General features: G+C 32.7%; 1 pseudogene; it reads left to right on the top strand.

The window, feature by feature from the left end:
- The first annotated feature begins 4 nt into the window (after window positions 1-4).
- LOC145975043 (glutamyl aminopeptidase-like) lies at window positions 5-14,950 on the top strand (annotated as a pseudogene).
- The last annotated feature ends 7,498 nt before the right edge of the window (window positions 14,951-22,448 follow it).

Genomic DNA, 22,448 nt, shown 5'->3' with positions numbered 1-22,448 from the left:
ATGAATGTCTAGGACCAGTAGGATATGTTAATTTGAATGTGTAAGGAACGAATAAACAACAAATAATAAAAAATTAACATTTTATTCAAAAAGATGTGTTATAAAAATATTAACATAATTGTTTTTAGAATTTTGTTCGAATGTTTGATACAATCCGCTACATTATCAAAGTTTCAAATATTTGATGATATTTGATTTCCGTTCAGTGTTTGTATGTTTTTAATACATTTCTTACATAAGGAACAGATTGATCTTGAAAATAACATGTTAGTAAACATATAGTCCATATCATGTATAAAATCGCGTTGTTCAGAATATACCTTCATTTCTCATACATTTTAATGCTCATATTATATATATGTATATATATATATATATATATATATATATATATTTATATATATATATATATATATATACATTGAAATATGTAATTGTACTAGAACAAATCTTAAAGATAGCTAAATTGAGATAAATAAGAGTTATGTTTATTGTGCTTGTCCTACTGGAATTATCTAAATACATCCTTCATGTCTCCTAATATTCAAGTCCGAAAAAATATTTCATATGTCGTTTTAATAATTTGTATATTTATCTTTTCTAATCATTCCTTTATTTATTAAACTGTATTATTTTAATTTCTTTTTAAATTAATCGTATTTTCTTATGAAGTGTTTGGTAAATTCTCTTGAACGTTTTTTCACACAAAAATCGATTTTATTGCATACTCTTTGCAAATACTTTTTTTCTTAATAAAGAAACGTTTTTTTATAGATATCCGAGTGAAATTCAACATGACATTCTTAAAACTATTATTAACTATTAGTATAATATATCTTGCCATGATGGCAATAGCGAGTCATGTGGATGATGAAGAATCAAAAATCAAAGGAATCGATGAAGAATCGAAAATCGCAGTGCGCAGTGTATTAAACAATACATCAAGCAATATATCAGATTATATACTTCCGACACATTATAACATACAGTTAATGTTACACAATAATTATCTCCGTAGCAAATGCATAATTTTTTAAATATTTCTTATGCAAAACAATACATAAGTTTTTATGCACCGGATTCAGCGAGTATAATAGTATCGACATTAAAGAATAATAATGGTACGGTTTATGAAACAAACTCAACAAATTTTATTAAAAACAATATTGTCATGCTCGATTTCGGTGATGTTGTGTAGTTTCTTGCGTGTAAATCCTGGGAGGTTCCACGGTCGACGCAAGTCGAGGCATAGGCCTCTGTGTGGGTGTAGCCACGGCTCCTTGGAGGGTATTTATTAAAGAACTCTCTTTCGTTGGTGTGAATACTTTCTTTATTTTAATACTTATTTCTTGACTTGCCCTAACGTAATGTACAAGGCGGCAGTAAGATTAGCAAAGGCCCCTAACACCGGCTCCGAGAAGCTTATATATCGCGCATCTCCCGAATCTCGAATGTTCCGAGAATTTACGAGATCTCACGATCATCTCGTCTCTGTAAAGCGATCACGTTTCACAACAACCATCGACTCGAAGCCGAAGATAACATTATAATAACCTTCGACAACAGATATAAGCATATAAAATCAATAAGAATCTTCAAGCTCGTTCTAGAGGCTTATAAGGATGATAAATACATGATGAAATATATGAAAGCAAATTGAAAATAATACGAAACACCGCCCGCCTTGGAAGACTGCGTCTTACAATATTAACATATGATAATTGAACAAATATAAACAATATACCAAGTAATATAAATAAATACTATATAATGAAGTGTGCAATGCAATGACAATGATTGCAGGTCAGCGTAGTACATGGTTCAAATAAATTTAAATTGAGTCGAATGATCATTTTCGTCAATACATATCAACTAATTTAGCTTGCAGTCAATTAAAGAAGTAAACTAAGAAAATTTGTCCTTTGTCTATACTTCGCCAAGTGCGTCGATTTAATATAATGAATTAAATCATGCTAATCTTTTAATGGCAATATCGATAGTTTTGACAGAGGTCTAACAATCGATCCCTTGGCTGTGACCACTGTTGCTGACCGGGCGATGCCATCCGCTCCAGGATGAATCTCGCTTATGCGACCAAGCATCCATTGTAAAGATGGAAGGCCCTGTTGTTTGATTAGCACCATCCGTCCGGTCTCGATTTGTTCACCCTTGCTGATTGCCCATTTTTGCCGCTGCTGCAATTGGTTCAAATACTCGCGGCTCCAGCGACTCCAAAAATGCTGACGGAGTTGCTCGACTCTCTGCCAGCGTATCAATCTATCTTGCTTAATATCGGTAAGGTCGGGACAAGGAAAATCATTCAATGCGCCACCAATCAAAAAATGCCCTGGCGTAAGATAGGCTAAATCATTCGGATCAGAACTCAGCGGTGTCAACGGACGCGAATTGAGTACGGCCTCTATTTCGCACAATACTGTTTGCAACTCTTCGAAAGTCAGGTGCGACCCGCCTACAATGCGCTGCAAGTGATATTTTGCGGACTTCACCACCGATTCCCACAGCCCGCCAAAATGCGAGGCGCCAGGTGGGATAAAATGCCACGCTATCCGCGAACTACAGCAAAACTGTTTTATTTTGTCTTGTTTCTCAGCCGACCTATAACTTTCACAAAATTCTGACAACTGCCGCGATGCACCCTTAAAATTGGTGCCGTTATCAGAAAATATGGCGACCGGACATCCCCGACGCGAAATAAAACGCTTAAGAGCGGCTAAAAAATCTTCAGTTGTTAAATCGCTGATTACTTCAAGGTGAATTGCTTTACTAGCGAAACATACGAATACACCTACATAAGCCTTACTGTTTTGAGCATTTCGTCGCTTGCTTTCTCTTATAACAAGAGGTCCAGCGTAATCGACTCCGCAGTTAGAAAAAGGCCAAGAAGGTGTTACTCGAGGTGCCGGTAACACCCCCATTTTCGCCTCTGACATAACCGGTTTGCATTTAAAACAGACGAGGCATTGTCTAATGATCTTTCGCGTGGTTGATCGAAGCGAAAGCGGCCAAAAGTTTTGTCTCACCGCGGCCATAGTGCCTTGTACTCCCGCGTGCAGACTGCGCGCGTGTTCCCGTTCTATTATGAGCTGAATAAGCCGATGGTTTTTTGGGAGCAAAATAGGATGACGAGCATTATATGACAACTGCGAATTCTCGAGTCTCCCCCCGACGCGAATCAAACCTTGATCATCTAAATAAGGCGACAAAGATATTAAAGCGCTAGCGGATGTAAGAGGATTTCCCTTCCTCAGCTGCTCATTTCACTCGAAAAAACATTCCCCTGTACCAATTTACAAAGATTACACAGGTCTACAAAAAATGGGGTCATGATTGTTTTTGGGCAGCTGGGGGTCATTTCCGAAGTAATTTTCTGCGTAGAATCCGAATCCGAGGTCAGAATTGGCCCATCACGTCAGGATTTTGAGATATTTGAGGTTATATACTCGAAAAATGGCTTTTTGGGCTACTTTTGAAGTTATGTATAGGACGCACAAAATTTTTTAGCTCTTTTCTTCTAATTGCATCATTTAGTACTACTCTTTCCCTTCAAAATGAGCTGTCGAATGGTCATCTACGATTTTTCCTTGCAAAGTTACGGCCATTTTAAGATGACATGATGAATTCCAAACCCTGCGCCGTTATAGCCCAACAACCTCATGAGCATTCACATTAAACCTGTAAACTTTGAATTATAAACCCGAAAACCTGGACTGACAACTGTATATATGGGTTTTTGGGGTCGCTGATGCTCATGAGGTTGTTGGGCTATAACGGCGCAGGATTTGGAATTCATCATGTCATCTTAAAATGGCCGTAACTTTGCAAGGAAAAATCGTAGATGACCATTCGACAGCTCATTTTGAAGGGAAAGAGTAGTACTAAATGATGCAATTAGAAGAAAAGAGCTAAAAAATTTTGTGCGTCCTGTACATAACCTCAAAAGTAGCCCAAAAAGCCATTTTTCGAGTATATAACCTCAAATATCTCAAAATCCTGACGTGATGGACAAATTCTGCAAACAGATTCGAATTTGGCACAAAAAACTACTCCAGAAAACACTATTAGACTTAAAAAAGCTGGACTGTGTTGTGTTGTGTTATTTAGCGCGACTGAAATTTCCTCATGCGAAACGCGAGTGCCCAACCTCTCACCCGATTGTCGGCGCGATGTGAGGAATCGTCTACAATAGGCAACGATTCAGCATAGCTTATCTAATTTCGAACATTTGATGATGAGTTCTGCGAAAGGGTTTGCCATTGCCGTGCGAGTAACAGCCGCAACTGTCCGTCGCGTCTCAGGCATCTCTGACTCCGGAATACCCACACCGCTGCTTGGCCACGAGTCTTCGCTGTTCCTCAGGAACGCGGGACCACGCCACCATAACGCGGATTCTCCGATGTCATGCGGGGAAATGCCCCGAGACAGCAAATCTGCGGGATTTTCGGTTGTCGGAATGTGCCGCCAATCCGAACCGGAAGTTAACCGCTGTATTTCGCCGACGCGATTCGCTACAAAAATCGACCACTTCCTGGAGCACGAGGAAATCCACTGTAACGTTATTATCGAATCGGACCATAAAAAATGTCGCACGCTACTTATCTCGATAGACGCCCGCACCTTATCCCATAATCGAGCCAATAATAGCGCGGCACAGAGTTCAAGTCGAGGGATTGAAATAGCCTGGAGAGGAGCGACTCTCGTTTTTGAACACAATAAATCGACATGAAATTTACTGTCGTCGATTTGTCTCCGAATATACAAACAAGCGCCGTATGCTCGCTGACTGGTGTCACAAAAGCCATGTATTTGAAAGGCATGCCTACTCCGACCCCCAATATATCGCGGGATACTCAACCTATTTAATTCGCTTAGCTGTTTTCTAACGCGGACCATTTTTCGTGCATATCTAACGGAATGGACTCGTCCCAATGCATTTTTAACTGCCAAATCTCTTGCAACAACATTTTCGGAATGACAATAACCGGTCCGATTAATCCCAAAGGATCGAATAATTTTGAAATTTCTGATGGCATTATGCGCTTTGTTATTTCATGTGAGTCAGCCGGTAATTCAATCGCAATTTGAAACGTGTCTACAGGGTGTCCCATTTTAAGTGTCCACCCCAAATATCTCCCTCATTTTTGATTTTAGAGAAAAATGGTTCAGACATGTTTTGTATGGTTTCGAGGGGGCCATAAGATGGTACAATTGATTTGACATTGAAGAGTCATTTGAAGGTCACGTGAAGGTCACTTCAATTTTTTTAAATGGAACACCCTATATATTTTTACACATTTTTGTAGCTCATCTCGAGGGCTTTCCAAAACACTATAATTAAGTTAGTTTTCATTAAGTACTTTTCGAGTTATGAAGCTTGAAATCATTTCTTAATTTTACATAAACCGTAAAATATCTTGTAAAACATTCATTTTTCGATTATCTTACCTTAATACTTTTATGCACAAAATAATGAGAGGAATCAATTGGTGTAAAGAAAACACATAGTTGTTTCGAAGAAAAAAAATGTAATTTGCAATTAACAATTACATTTTTTTTCTTCGAAACAACTATGTGTTTTCTTTACACCAATTGATTCCTCTCATTATTTTGTGCATAAAAGTATTAAGGTAAGATAATCGAAAAATGAATGTTTTACAAGATATTTTACGGTTTATGTAAAATTAAGAAATGATTTCAAGCTTCATAACTCGAAAAGTACTTAATGAAAACTAACTTAATTATAGTGTTTTGGAAAGCCCTCGAGATGAGCTACAAAAATGTGTAAAAATATATAGGGTGTTCCATTTAAAAAAATTGAAGTGACCTTCACGTGACCTTCAAATGACTCTTCAAGGTCAAATCAAAGGTACCATCTTATGGCCCCCTCGAAACCATACAAAACATGTCTGAACCATTTTTCTCTAAAATAAAAAATGAGAGAGATATTTGGGGTGGACACTTAAAATGGAACACCCTATATAGCCGGATTCCAAAGTATTCCTAGAATACGTGATACCGGATCTCTGTCAATTGGAACTTCAACATTATGCTTATTTTGAACGTCGCTTATCAATGCCTTATTATTTGAAGACCATTTGCTAAGTTGAAAACCTCCGCGTCTCAAAATCTCAATGACCTCGCTCTTTCATACCAATGCTTCCTCGATCGTGTCAGCGCCGGTAAGCAGATCGTCAATATAAAAATCACGCGTTATATGCTGCGATCCTAATGGATATTCAGTTGCGTATATTTCCGCCAGATATCGAAGAGTTCTAGTAGCTAAATAGGGAGCGGCCGCCGTGCCGTATGTCAATGTTACTAGTTCAAAAGTTTGCACGTCCGCGACGGCCTCGTCCCGCCAAAGAACGCGCTGCAGTCGCGTTTGTTTGGGATCAATCAGTATCTGGCGATACATTTTTGTGATATCCGCGGAGAACACAAATTGAAAAGTCCGAAATCTTAAAATGATAGAGAATAAATCCTGCTGTACCGTCGGGCCGACCATAAGAGTGTCATTCAATGAAATTCCGTTTGAACCCTTGCACGAAGCATCAAAAACCACCCTTAATTTGGTCGTCTCATTTAAAGGCCTTAATACGCAATGATATGGCAGATAACATATTGGTAAATTTTTATTGTCATTGTTTCATCAATCAATTTCATGCGTCCAAGTGACAGGTACTCGCGCATAAATGCTACGTATTGCGACTTCAAATTCAAGTCTCGATTCAAACGCCTTTCCAGACTATGAAATCGTCGCATTGCTGTATCTCGAGTTTCACCGAGCTCCTTTAACTTGTGTTCTATAATCGGAAGCGTAACTACCCACACAGAAAATAATATCTATTAGATATCTATTAGATATTCTCAATGAGCATTAGGGATATCCACGAATATATAGGAAACATTTATTAGACGTGCTTTAGATATCCAGATGTCCGCCATTCGAGATCTCATAAATATCCATAGGATATCTACATAAATATCCGCTAGATATTCATACAATATTTAGTGGATATATCTGTAAATATCCATTGCATGTATACTGGATATTCATCAGATTTCTGCGTGGATATTTATTCAATGTTCCATAAATATCTACAGGATATGTAAACCAATATCCTGTAAATATCTATACAATATTCAGTGGATATTTATTATATATAGATACATTTATCACGTATATATTGATATTTATTTTTGAATGGATATTGATTTAATGTTCTGTATATAGATACCATATATAACGGAATTTAAAAAAAAATTAACCGTCTGCGGTTAATTATATGGAGCTCTGGAGCTCCTCGCAAAAGCTAGAGGACATGCGGCTATAATAGTCTGCGCTCTTTGACCGATAAGCCATGGGACCTGTGCTGCGGCCTTATATACTGTCTTAGATAGATCCCACTTTCGGGTTAGACGTTTTCCTTTCCGCCACCTAGCGGCGAGGCGTGAAGCTCGTGGAAGTATATGAATATCCATTGGATATCTTTGGTAGATTTTCAGTAGATATGGATATGTGAATTTTATATGGATGTCCAATGGATATCCTTGATAGATTTTCAGTGGACATGGATATGTAGACATTATATGGATGTCTAATGGATATCCTTGGTAGATGTTCAGTGGACATGGATATGTGGACAATATATGGATGTTCAATGGACATCTTTGGTAGATTTTCAGTAGATATGGAAATGTGGATTTTATATGGATGTCCAGTGGATATCTTTGATAGATTTTCAGTAGATATGGATATAGGGATTTTATATGGATACTCAATGGATATCATTATTGGTTATTCAGGAGATATAAACATTTAGACATCTTTTAGATATCTATTGGTTATCCATAGTGGATATGAACATTAAATGGATATGTAGATATCCTGTAGATATCCATTAGATATTTTCTTCTGTGTGGGTATTACTCGACCTTCAAAATCTCTTCTGGTATTATCAACGAAATGCCGCTCGCAAAAACGCTCTTCGCTCGAATATGAATCGGCAGGACGGAAATTTTCCTCGATACGCCAAAATCTTGACAATTGATTCTGCAATTCTGCATCTGTTATTGTGACATGAAACACACCCGCTTCTCGCTCGCAGGCCCAATACGCGTCGTTATCTATTCGACCGGTAACAATCCAGCCAAAAAGCGTCTTTTGCAACGTGGGATGTGCCCTCGAGGATTTCAGCCTACCTATGCAAAGCAATTGCCAAAATAGTTCGGCGCCTATTAGTATGTCGATATCGGAACATCGATAAAATTCTGGATCGGCTAACTGAATGCTCGATGGTATACTATATGTATTTCTTCCCGTTTGATCGGCGAGGTAGGAATACGCTCCGTGATGCGTTCCGTTAAAATACATTCCAAGTTTGCAAAGAAACCGTTTAATCGCGACTGTAATTTTATTTTAACGATCTCATTTGCTTCGCTAGTCATGCCATTTATTCCTGAGACCCTAACCTTACCCGGCATAGTCTTTAAATTTAATCGTTCGACGCAAGCTCGCGTTATAAAATTTGCTTGAGAACCGTTATCTAATAGAATTCGGCAAGGTTGTCTTATTCCGTTAGCATCTACTACGTATACAATCGCCGTCGAAAGCAATACATGGGCATTATATGCGGCAGACAATTGAGTCATGACTGTGGCTTCCTTTGTTGTTGCCTGAGATGACTCATTTCCAGTTTTTGCGTTTTCAGAAAGTTCGCTAGATTTCGACTGAAAATGAAGTAATGAATTGTGCTTGACTCCGCATATTTTACATGCGCCCGCTTTACATTTCCCGGAAACATGATTATTCCCGCGCAAACAATTAGTGCGCAGTTTACGTTTCCGAATTTCCGCGAGCCGTCGAGCAACAGGCAATTTAATAAAATCTCGACAGTAATAAATAAGATGCTCTCCATTGCAATATCCACATGAGGGAGAAGTAGTCGCAACGTGAGTCGTCATGCTCTTCCCGACGGGTTAAATCATTGAATTATTTCGATTCTAGCAAATGGCATCTGTGCTCCAAAAATTCCGCGAATTGTTTAAAAGTGGGTAATTCTGCTCCGGTAAGCGACGCCATTCTCTCCTAGTGATCGGGTCAAATTTAGAAGAAATTAAATATATCAATATGCTATCCCAATGCTCAGTTGGCAGCGCAAAGCATTCAGCGCTTGTATGTGTTTTGTAGTATTATCCGCCATCCTACGCAATTCAACGGCATTTTCCTTCGCAACGCTCGGCAGCTCGAACAAAGCACGCAAATGCGTTTGCACTATGGCCCGCTTATTGTCATACCGCTGCCTCAATAAGTTCCAGGCTACTAAATAATTTTGATCTGTCAATTCTAATGATTCACATTAGCTGTCTCGCCCGTTACAGATGCTCTTAAATATTGAAATTTTTGAAATGTACTCAACGACATATTACTATTTATAAACGAATTAAACATCTCATAAAATGGAAACCATTCCTCATATTTTCCTGCAAATTTCGGCAAATCTAATTTTGGCAATCGTATGCTACATGCGGAGGCGGCCATTTCGGCCGGGGATGCAATTGGTGACATCGCGGCACTAGTAGACGGTGTTTGACTAAAGTCCGAAATCCTGCAGCGCAATGCAGCGGTTAATTCATAGAACATCTCCTCAAATGAAGGGCGATCTTCTTCCTCGTCTTCAGAAAGAGCTTCCAACTCGGATTGCAAACTATTATATTCCGTCCAATAAGTCGCTAATCTTTCTTTTCTTTCCTCTAAATTCGCGATTGATTCAGGCGTCACATGCGTTACAGAATCTACATATGTCTTCATACGGGTACATGAGGCCTTTATTGATGTGCGTTTTCTTTTAAGTGCCGAGATCTGAGGCGAATGAGCCATAATTTACGCAATATACGACGCGCGCAAACTATGTGATACTCGCAAACTATCTTGCGCAAATACTGAGATAGCGAATAGACAATTTGATTGGTAAAAGAATGATATTCCTACTGTGACCGCCGATTAACTGCTCCACGGATGCTTCCTTGACCCTTTACGGCTGCCAGTCCGCCGCCCCTTCAAAATGTGGAACCGCCGATTGACCGCTGCTATTGACTCTCCAGTGCCTCGCGGTTCAGCTGTTCTCGTCCTTATTGCTTTCCCTCGCATCTAAAGGAAGCTCGCGACCGTAAAATGTTGCAGTGGATCCAAATTCTCCCAACTTCTCGTCCAGGATCCGGCTCGAAGGACCAAAATGTGTAATTTCTTGCGTGTAATCCCGGGAGGTTCCACGGTCGACGCAAGTCGAGGCATAGGCCTCAAAATTTGTGTGGGTGTAGCCACGGCTCCTTGGAGGGTATTTATTAAAGAACTCTCTTTCGTTGGTGTGAATACTTTCTTTATTTTAATACTTATTTCTTGACTTGCCCTAACGTAATGTACAAGGCGGCAGTAAGATTAGCAAAGGCTCCTAACACCGGCTCCGAGAAGCTTATATATCGCGCATCTCCCGATTCTCGAATGTTCCGAGAATTTACGAGATCTCACGATCATCTCGTCTCTGTAAAGCGACCACGTTTCACAACAACCATCGACTCGAAGCCGGAGATAACATTATAATAACCTTCGACAACAGATATAAGCATATAAAATCAATAAGAATCTTCAATAGCTCGTTCTAGAGGCTTATAAGGATGATAAATACATGATGAAATATATGAAAGCAAATTGAAAATAATACGAAACAGATGTCTTGTTGCGTGGAATGTACGATCTGTATATAGAGTATGAAATCTCAATTAATATCGTAAGGGAATCTTTCGGAATTCCGTACATAAATGAAGATGAAGAAATAGAGTAAGTAGAAGAATATATGAAAAATCAAAAACAAATTGTACATTTGTGCATTCTATGCTTACAATTATCTAAAATTAATAATTACCTAAAATATGTCATTAAAATACGGCAGGTAGTTAATCGCAACAGGTATCCCAGCGAAAAAACAGCAAATACTTCCATATTGGGACAAGCCAGAATTAAGAAGTACATTTGTTATTTCCATACTGCATCATACAAAATACAAAGCTTTGTCAAATATGCCGATACGAGATAATATATTTATTCCCGATATTATGATGTGGACACGTTTTCACGAGACTCCTTTGATCTCCATAGATAGTGTAGCATTTCTGGTATCCGATTTTCATCCGATCATCCTCTCGGATGATGAAACAATTCGTTCATCCATATGGTTCAGACCACAATCGGAACCGAATTTAGAATTTGCGAAAACTGTTATTTCTTCCATTGGTGTATACATACGTAATTGGAATATTTTGAGGAAAAGAGTTGCGCGGACCTCTGTTTCATTTGAGAGCAAAGTGGATCATGTCGTAATCCCGGATTTACAAAATGATATGGAACAGACTTTGGGTTTCATTTTTTATCGGTAATATATATAGTTAAAAATATAGGTATATTTTAAAAGCTATTTTAATTATATATTATATTGTAATCCATTTACATAAGAAATTATATTAATATCCAAAATTTTTCATACACATTAGTATTTATAATTATTTTTAGGGAAGCAGATATCACTTATAATGAAGAATTAGATCCTGTCGCATATAAAACGATAATTGTGCGCTTAATTGCACGTGGGATGGTACAAAAATATATTAGAAATCTGTTCAGACCAACTTACTTCTGGCCTCATACACGTTTAAACGAAGGATTTAATATATTTTATCAAGCATACATTAACGGCCAGGTTATTTTATTACTAACGCTATTTGAATACGCAGTCAAATGATTAATAATATAGCAATATAAATAATTGTTAAATATTTGTGCAAATATTCTGTTTTATTTCTTAAATATAAGAAATTATAAGAATCCAAGTCTCTAAAATTTCTAGAAATCCGGTGAAAGAAATTTAATAAGAACTAAATATGTATATGTTTTTGTATGAAAATTATCGCAGAAAAATTTACACACACAAACTTTATTCTTAACAATAGCATATAATAAGCTAATTTTGATATGTACCGAAAACTTTTTCTCTTTGATTATTTATGATAAGTTATGATTATATCGAATTGATTTTAGGTTCTGCCAAATTCTCGAGAGATGGATCTGTTTGTAGTTCAAGTTCAACATGAATTACTCTATCTAAATACTTATGTTGTTATAAATTCTACTATAGAATATAATAGTTATCCTGAAAATTATTTACAGTCTTATCTCTCTCAAATCAAAGTTATGCGTAAAACACTGCATAATTAAACAATTAAATAATTATAAATTTCTGAATGTTAATTTCATAGAAAGAGAGAAAAGTCATATATAAACAAAAGATCCTGTACGATTCTTATGGAAATTGAATTTTGAAGTTTGGCGAAATTTGTAGAAACTCTGGAAATAAATAGTTTGCGGCAAATCAAAAGTCACATTAACCGCGATATCATTTGATAGAGCCATTTCTTCGCTACAAGTGTTCAAATGTCGAAATAAAACGTTATTTCATTACTACTGAGAGAAAATAAATAATGTATTATTGAGTAGAATCACACACAGTTGATTACTTTTATTAATACATAGATATTATATTTACGTGGAAAATATGTACATAAATGTATATATAGGATGTCCATAAAATTCCCATACACTATATTTCAGAAGCGGTTCAAAAATTACGAAAAATCATGAAACAGGTGTTTAATTATTTTGAGAGGCTAGTCTTTTAAAGCAGTTAGGGAAGTTGTATCCCTCTTCCATTCGAAGGGGGAGACTTAGGGGAAATTTATATAATAACTATACTTTCAACTAATTATATTTTCTCAAATATCAAATGGCATGTTATGGCGACGACGGCGGCGATGCTGCTACACACACATTTTTTCCATGTAAATAAATTAGTAAAATGTATTAATATAAATGATCAACTGTGTATGACATTCTAATATATTATTTATTTTATTTAATATATTATTTACTTTTCCTTAATAGTATTGAAATAACACCTTATTTCGATATTTGAATACTTGTAGTGACGAAACCACTTCATCAACCTTATCACATTTATTTTGACATTTTTTAAATTTTTATTGTGTTTTCACGTAAACTATTTATTTCCAAAATTCAGGAAATTCAATCAAAATTCAAATTTCTTCGAAATTCAATTTCCGTAGAAAGAACCGTGCAAGGCCCTTCATTTGTAAAATTTAATATATTTTTTCATAATATTTGCAATAACGTAATAATATCTAACTTTAAAATTAAATTTTTATATAATTTTTGGATAATTTTCTAATGTGTAATTTTTTTTAAATTATAACTATACATGTTTATCTAAGATTTCAAAAAATCATAATAAAATATAAAATTAACTGATTCCTTATAATTGTCTAATTTATTATTTTTAACAAATTTTTAATCATTCATTATTTATCTATTATTACAAATTTTTTCGTTGAAATGTATTTAATAATTTTTTATAGCTACTTACTTTGATTTAATTGCACAAATTTTGTGTGTGATATATTTAGTTTTAATAGTTACAAATATATTCACAAACCTTTATTGCACATTTCAGTAAAGGGTTTAGAAATATATTAAATTTTTTTTCTTTTAAACATTATAGGATCCATTATATGGCGCATGTTAGAACGAACATTACCACTTCATATATTTTCAAAGGGATTCGTGAAATATTTGGATAATCAGTAAGTATAATGTATTGTAATGTAATAATATACATCATAGAGGAAAAGGAAAAAAAAATCAAAGTATAAAATAGATTTAATGACACATTTCTAGTTTTTTAATGTTTAAAAGACATAGATATTTAAAAGCTTAAATTTATACTGCTACTTTATATTTTTGAATTTTTGTTAAGATTGAATTTCAACTTTTTTCTTAATAAATATATAATAGATATTCATATTTTCTAAATATCAAATAATTTAAATTGAATTATTTGGAGAATGTAGTTTTACAAACATAGAATATAAACACTCTAAAATCTCTGTAATATAAAAATTAATTTATTATTCATTCAGTCACGACGAATGCTAACATAATTATTAATAAATATATATTAATATATATTAAATAAAAATATATACATAAAATATAAATAAAATATTTTTATTAAAAATATATACTAAAAAATATATATTACATATATGTATATATGTTTTCATTATTTTTGTATATGTTATAAAAATAATATATATATATTTTTTTTATTTTTATAACATATAAAATCCATGAATCTATCGTGTATATAATCAATAATTGTATATTTTGTATATTATGTATTATATACACGATAGATTCGTAGATTTTATATATATATATATATATATATATGTGTATATATATGTATATATATATATATATATATATATATATATATATACAATTATATTAAGTTCATAAATTTCTATCTCTGTAGGAGTTACATTATAGATTAAAATATGATAATAAATTTTATAAATTATGATTTTCTTTTTTGTTATTTATTTATTAATTTTAATATAGTATTAAAATTATCATAATGTTAAATCTTATAGATTAGATGATCCTGGAGCAACAACTTCTCGTGATTTATGGAATGCTATGAGATCTGTCATGATTGAATTCAATTCCACGTATGATTTTAATATAATTGACATGATAGATTCGTGGATTATGCAGAGGTGTACTATCGTGTTGAAGGTGACGCAAAATTATGCTACTGCTCTTCTAACCGTATCAGTAGAATTTTACAACAAATCAGATGAGAGACAACATTATATACCTGTTACTTATACTACAGAGTCGAAACTCGATTTTAAAGTAACTTCGACGAATTTTTGGCTAACACCATGGCGTTCAAAAATCGAACTCTCTTTTGAGAAATATGAATGGATTATTTTCAACTTACAACAAGCTGGTAAATATTGAATAAATAATTTATATCTTTATTGTTTATTTATATATACAGGGTGTTCGGAAATTCAATCGCCAAATTTTCAGAGATTGTCGGGGGCACTATAAGAATCATTTTTTGCAAACGAACCTGGGGTCGGAAACCTGTCATTACATCGCTACGGCATACGGAGTGTTCGAAAGAGTCGGGACCTCGAAATATCACAAAAAATAGAAGTTTTACAAAATATTGTTACAAACAAAAGTTGTAGGGTGTAAAAAGGTCTAATTACTGGCGCCATGTGTTTGACCTTGGATGGCGTCGCCAAGGTCACGACAATGCCACCTTGAATTTTTGAAATGGAACCCTCCACTTTTTATTGCATATTCTTGTAGCCCTTCTCGAGACCTTTTCAAAGCACTAATTTTACCAACTTTACTTTAAGTAAGCCGTTTCGAAGTTATCGAGCTTTTCATGGTAAGATGTCTCGCCCACGAAGGCAAGAGATCCAAACACAAATTCGATTCCCAGATTGGAAGATGATCTAGCCAACCATGGCAAGAACGGTGATGGATCCAGCCGATGAAGGCAAAAAAAAAACAAAAAAAAACAAACAATTTTTTCTAAAACTTCTATTTTTTGTGATATTTCGAAGTCCCGACTCTTTCGAACACTCCGTATGCCGTAGCGATGTAATGACACGTTTCCGACCCCAGGTTCATTTGCAAAAAATGATTCTTATGGTGCCCTCGACAGTCTCTGAAAATTTGTCGATTGAATTTCCAAACACCCTGTATATAAACACAGGGTGTTAATGAATATCTGTTACAAACTTGTAGGGTATGCAGAGGGTTTAAAGTAAATCAACTTTTAATAAGGAACTCATTTCCGAAAACACACCGTTTGCGAGCTGCAGACTGGAACTGTTGGTATGTTCAGTAATAAGAATAATTCTCATAATAAATAACTATAAGAAATTAGGCTTTGTGTATTAAAACATAAACTTAAATTTAAACAGGCCATAAGAGCTAAACGCGGATGATAGTGCGTAAGTTCAACGAGAAAATAAGTTTTTCGTTGAAACTTATTTGTGTGCACAGGGCACAAATTTTCTTGCTACGATACCAAGCAAATTTAAATAATTCTCAATTCGAGAATTTATTTAATTATTATCCCTCTTTCCCCCCTGTAGTTCTCATAATAACTTTATTTGGTTACATTACACTACAAAAATGTTTAGCAATGTCAAAACAGATGACTACAATAATTGCTCATAATGACGACCACCAACTTTGGTGCAAGCATTGCACCTGCGAAGCATGTTCTCGTACACTCTTTCCAAAATGTTAGACGTTATTTGGATTTCTCGTTGTCATTATGAACAATTATTGTAGTCATCTGTTTTGACATTGCTAAACAATTTTATAGTGTAATTTAAATAAATAATGATATTATGAGAATTATTCCTAATACTAATCTTTCTAATACCAACAGTTCCAGTCTGTATTTCGCAAACGGTGCATTTCCGGACATAAGTTCCTTATTAAAAGTTAGTTTACTTTGAACCCTCTACATACCCTAGAAGTTTGTAACAGGTATTCATATACATACATATGCATATATATACAGGGTGTCCCATTTTAAAAGTTCCACCCTCATAACTTTCCAAGATCAACGTTTGAAAGAAAATGACTCGGATAAAAGTTGTAGGGAACAAAGGGGGCTATCTAATAGTGACCTTGGATTCGACATTAAAGGTCATTTTCATGGTTATTTGAAGGTCAACTTCCGTTTCTTAAATGGGAACCCCTATTTTTTATTACTTATTCTTGTAGCTTATCTCGAGAGCTTTCCAAAACACTATAATAAAGTATTTCTTCATTCAGTACTTTTCGAGTTATGACTTGAAATAATTTCTTAATTTTATATAAACCATAAAATATCTAGTAAAATATTCATTTTTCGATTATCTTACCTTAATACTTTTATGTACAAAATAATGAGAGGAATCAATTGGTGTAAAGAAAATACATAGTAATTTATAAGAAAAAATATGTAATTGTTAATTGCAAATTACCTATTTTTTCTTCGAAACAACTATGTTTTTTCTTTACACCAGTTGATTCCTCTCATTATTTTGTACATAAAAGTATTAAGGTAAGATAATCGAAAAATGAATATTTTACTAGATATTTTATGGTTTATGTAAAATTAAGAAATTATTTCAAGCCTCATAACTCGAAAAGTACTCAATGAAGAAATACTTTATTATAGTGTTTTGGAAAGCTCTCGAGATAAGCTATAGGAATAAGTAACAAAAAATAGGGGATTCCATTTAAGAAATTGAAGGTGACCTTCACGTGACCTTCAAACAACTTTTCAAGGTCAAACCAATGACGCCACCTTATGGCCCCCTTCAAGCCATACAACTTTTGTCTGAAACATTTCTTTCTAAAGTGCATAGTTTATGAAATATTCAACCGGTCCGGGACTTTTTGAACACCCTGTATATAATATTTTTTTATAAAAAAATTATCCATTACATCAATTATCTATTTTATAATACAACGATTTCATATCATAATAATGAATTCTTTTAAAAATAGATATATGTAATGACATAAACAAATGAATACATTATACATTATTATTTTTTTTTTGTACCAAAATTCAGAAATTTAAATTCAAAAGGCGTTATATTACATATTTGTTATATATTTTTTCTTTATATTTAATACAATCACATAAATTTTGAATATTTCATCAAATTATTTTGGATAAACTTCCGAAAACCGATCACCTCCGATTTGAATGAAATTTTGTAAAAAGCTTCCTTTTAGCTTAAAATGCAAGCCTGTAAAAGGAATTTTGGCGACTCCTACAAAAAAGTCATTTTTTTTAAAGAAAATGATGAAAAATATAATAATAAGGGAAATATATATAATCAGACAGTTAAATTGGCTTGACCTTGACAAAATATGTCAAGGTCACTATTCTGAATACTCTCCATAAGATTTTTAGTAAAAAAAATCTTTATTAAACAAAACATAAACATAAAATATTATACATTTTCTAACACATTTTAATTAATTTTTCCTGGGTATTTTTTATCGTATGTACTCATATAATGATTACCTATTAAATATAAAAAAAATTTTATTAGCTTCTAATGTTGAAACAATACACAATCGTCACGAATAATAATTTGTAAAAAATCATACCTTGGTAGATAAGATTAGAATATACACACAAAAAAATACTGAACAAAGCTTTATTAGTTTTCTAGTTAACGTTACTTCTTTGAACGATACATACGTACTCAGCACAAATCGAAATGTAGACCACGAGTAACGGCTAGCAAAAAATATAAACAAATCGTAACAAATGTAAACAAGTTTGCGCAACAAGCCAAATACACACACACACACACACACACACACACACACACACACACACGGGGGGGGGGTTCATTGGGCGCCTTCGGCCCCCCCTTCCGCACCTACCCCGTCCCCCTCGCTTCGCGTGGAAAGTTACAAACCCATGTGGAACCTCGCTTTTAAAAAAATGACTTTTTTGTAGCAGTCGCCAAAATTCCTTTTGCAGGCTTGTATTTTAAGCTAAAAGGAAACTTTCTACAAAATTTCATTCAAATCGGAGGTAATCGGTTTTCGGAAGTACACCCGTTATTTTTCTATAATAATAATACATTAGTATTTACATGATAATTGTTGATCAATTGTGTAATTAATATTTAATTAGTTTTAGGAAATTATAGAACACAGTATATAACACAATTATGTTTCTTATATTAATTTTCTTTCGTAGTATTCGAATGTTTACGATGTCAAAAATATACAAATATTTTGCAAAGATAATTTTAAGATAATTTTTTTACATTATACAACACATAATAATATAATATAATTTATAATAATCCACTTGTAAATCCTTGTTTTATAAAGGAAATTGATATTTAAAGTTTAAAATACTTAAAATCTATATTTGATACGCCACAGATTTAAATTAAGAAAATAATAATTAAGAAAATAAAAATCATATATCAAAATCGATACATCAATCGATACATCAATATGCACAGACTAAAATATATATATAAAGTGTCTCGCAAAGCTTGATCGAGCATGCCTCGACTCTTGTTTTTTCTTTGCTATGCGACATTGCTATTCGCCGCTGGCACACCTATCGCGCATATCCTACGTTACAGTCTCATGAAACGCGCGCTTATTTACATTTTTAATTAATATTTCAATAATGATTACGAAAATTGTAGAATGGTAAAGAATCTTTCTGTTCAGTTTATTGCGTTCAACCCACTCACGAACGTTAGCACAATCTTATGAAACACTTTATATATCGATATGTGTGTTAAAGATTCATTAAATGATATAAAATCCATACCTATTTAGATGATAAAATATATACACAACTATTCACACACAAATAAAAAATTGGTAAATCTACTTATTATGATATTGATGCTACGAAGTCACATAAATATTAAAGAAATATAAAAGAAAATTATTTAGGAAAAACGTTTATTTGCGCGTACATTATATCTGTTCTTGTAAATAATGAAACTAAATATAATGATAGTTATTAAATTTTAGGGAGTGCTAAGGTTTGATTTTAAGCAGAAACTTAGATTTAGTAACTGGAATCTGTTTAACAAAAGTCACATCGACGATCATACTAAATGTTTAAAACAAGAACTCGCAAAGTGGAAATGTATTATAAATGAAAATCGTGGCGAAGTAAAATCTAGGACTCATTTGAAGTGGCACCTAGAAAATCCTGAAAATAACAAGTAATTCTTTTCATAATATTAAAAATATTTGATTCTTTTTATAAGGATACTTTTTATATTCTACATATGTTTGAGAAATTAGTTATCACTTACATCAAAAAATTATTTATAAAATACTAAAGAAACTATTAACACAATTTTGGATTAGAAGATTTTCATTTCTCTTCTGGACTATCTTCTGTAGACTTTTGCCTGGATGGAAGAGGTGGACATATTGCAATGGTTTGAAAACGGCAGATCGTGATACATGGAATAAAGTTTTTAATTATTACATGAAAGGAAATGATAAAATATTAGAATGTTTGGCTTATAGTAAAAATTCTGAAATTATAATCAATTATTTAGAAACAAAAATATCAGATATTATATTTAAATCTTGGTATAATGTATCTGATATTCAATTTGAATCGATAAAGCGAGCTTATGCCTTAACTGCTAATATTTTCCTTTCTGTTCTTGAGAGGAATACTAAGTACATGCTTACAAGTTTATTAAGTAATTACGAAACAATAATACACAGGTGACGATATTATTTAATAAAGATATGCTACACATAGATGTGAAGATTTATTGTACGAATTAGTTATAATATTGTTTTATTCTTGATAGGAGAGTCAATAAGATTGCGACATTAATTGTTATAATTAACAGTGCGTATTCTAAGGAATAGTTGGATGAGGTAAATTTTAAATGAATCAGATTTCTATATTTTATATAACATTTTTCTATAGTTCTGTTCATAATGATACTCTGTATGTGTGACAGTACTATTATTAAATACGAAATCATTTATTGATAATAATTATTAAAATAATCCATTTTAGATAAAGGAATTTGTAAAAAGAGGGCTCAAAAGTTCAATCATTTCAATTACCGATATTGAACAGAAGATGGGAACACGCTGGTCGGAAATAGAAAAACAGACAAAATATTTTCGATCCTTCTTCAACAATTGATTAATTAGTTTCTAAGACATTAACTATTTAAAAATTAAAATTATAGAATAAATGATTGTGATAATATTTATAAATGTATATACTTAATTATTCACTAATGTCATATAAAAATTAATAATTGTTTAATTGTATTTTATCAATATAATATTAATTGTACAATATAATATTAAAAATATTGTACTGCATAATATTGTATAAAAATATTATATTGTATAATATTGTATAAAATTATTATATTACATTACAATATAAATCATATTATGAATATTATGTATATTTTTAATATTATATTATATTACATATTATATTTTATTACTTTTCTGTATTATTCTGTAATCTTAATACACAGATGTTGATTATATATTTACATGTGTTTATTTTACACAGATACATACATATACAGGGTGTTTCCAGTATCTCGCAACAAAGTAAAACCATAAGTAAATATCGCTAAACTGAACTAAAAAATCTCATATCATTTTGAAAACCACCACGTAATATTTCGAGACATTAATTAAAAAAGATCGGCCAATACATGCAAGTATAAGCGCGATTATAATTCTTCAATTAATTTTCTCTCGTGAATAGTTTCTTAGAAAAATTGTCTTTGTGGATAAATGGAATAAAAAACATAAACAAGTTTATACATATTGACTTCTGTCAATATGTAAGATATCCTATGCTATGTATAATCAAGACGTTATTTATATAACACTACGTACATTCTATATACTGTCAGGTATACCGACAGAGCCATCAGTTCATGATAGTCTCTTGAAGCGATAAGTTCGCGATTGAATGCTTTTGGTGGTAAATCTGATATTAAAACTAGCTATTTCAACTAGTAGGGTAAGGCATTAAATATATAATAAAATATTTATCTTTCTTTCTTTAAATGTGCATACAAAATTGTGTGGAGTAACAGGTAACGCTTTTATTTTATAAAAGACTTTCTATTTTATAAAAGATTCTTTAATTTTCAAATCGACTAACTCATTTTATTGTAAATAATATTTTTATCTTTTGCATACATTACAGTTAATAGAAATGAAGATATTTACGTTTGTACTGTAATAGCATGTTTCGACCATTTTGACATATAGAAAGTGTAAAATTTATAAGCTAAATTTCTTTTTGACATTATAAAATTATTGTGTAATTAATTTTATATTATTGCTAGAAAATTATCTAAGCTATATAAAATAATATCTCATTATCTAAGCTATAAATTATCTATCTTAAAAACGTATAATATTACCTGGGTTTTGTTTTTAAAATATATTTTATAATGAATATCTAGGGCCAGTAGGATATGTTAATTTGAATGTGTAACGAACGAATAAACAACAAATAATAAAAAATTAACATTTTATTCAAAAAGATGTGTTATAAAAATATTATCATAATTGTTTTTAGAATTTTGTTCGAATGTTTGATACAATCCGCTACATTATCAAAATTTCAAATATTTGATGATATTTGATTTCCGTTCAGTGTTTGTATGTTTTTAATACATTTCTTACTTAAGGAACAGATTGATCTTGAAAATAATATGTTATTAAACATATAGTCCATATCATGTATAAAATCGCGTTGTTCAGAATATACCTTCATTTCTCATACATTTTAATGCTTATATTATATATATATATATATATATATATATATATATATATATATATACATTGAAATATGTAATTGCACTAGGAGAAATCTTAAAGATAGCTAAATTGAGATAAGTAGCGTTTTTTT

The sequence above is a fragment of the Camponotus vicinus genome, unplaced genomic scaffold (genome assembly GCF_025532165.1).
Source record: "Camponotus vicinus isolate PSW18456_S1 unplaced genomic scaffold, iyCamVici1.0 SCAF_7, whole genome shotgun sequence".
NCBI classification, from domain to species: domain Eukaryota; kingdom Metazoa; phylum Arthropoda; class Insecta; order Hymenoptera; family Formicidae; genus Camponotus; species Camponotus vicinus.
This window is presented reverse-complemented; position numbering and strand designations above follow the sequence as displayed.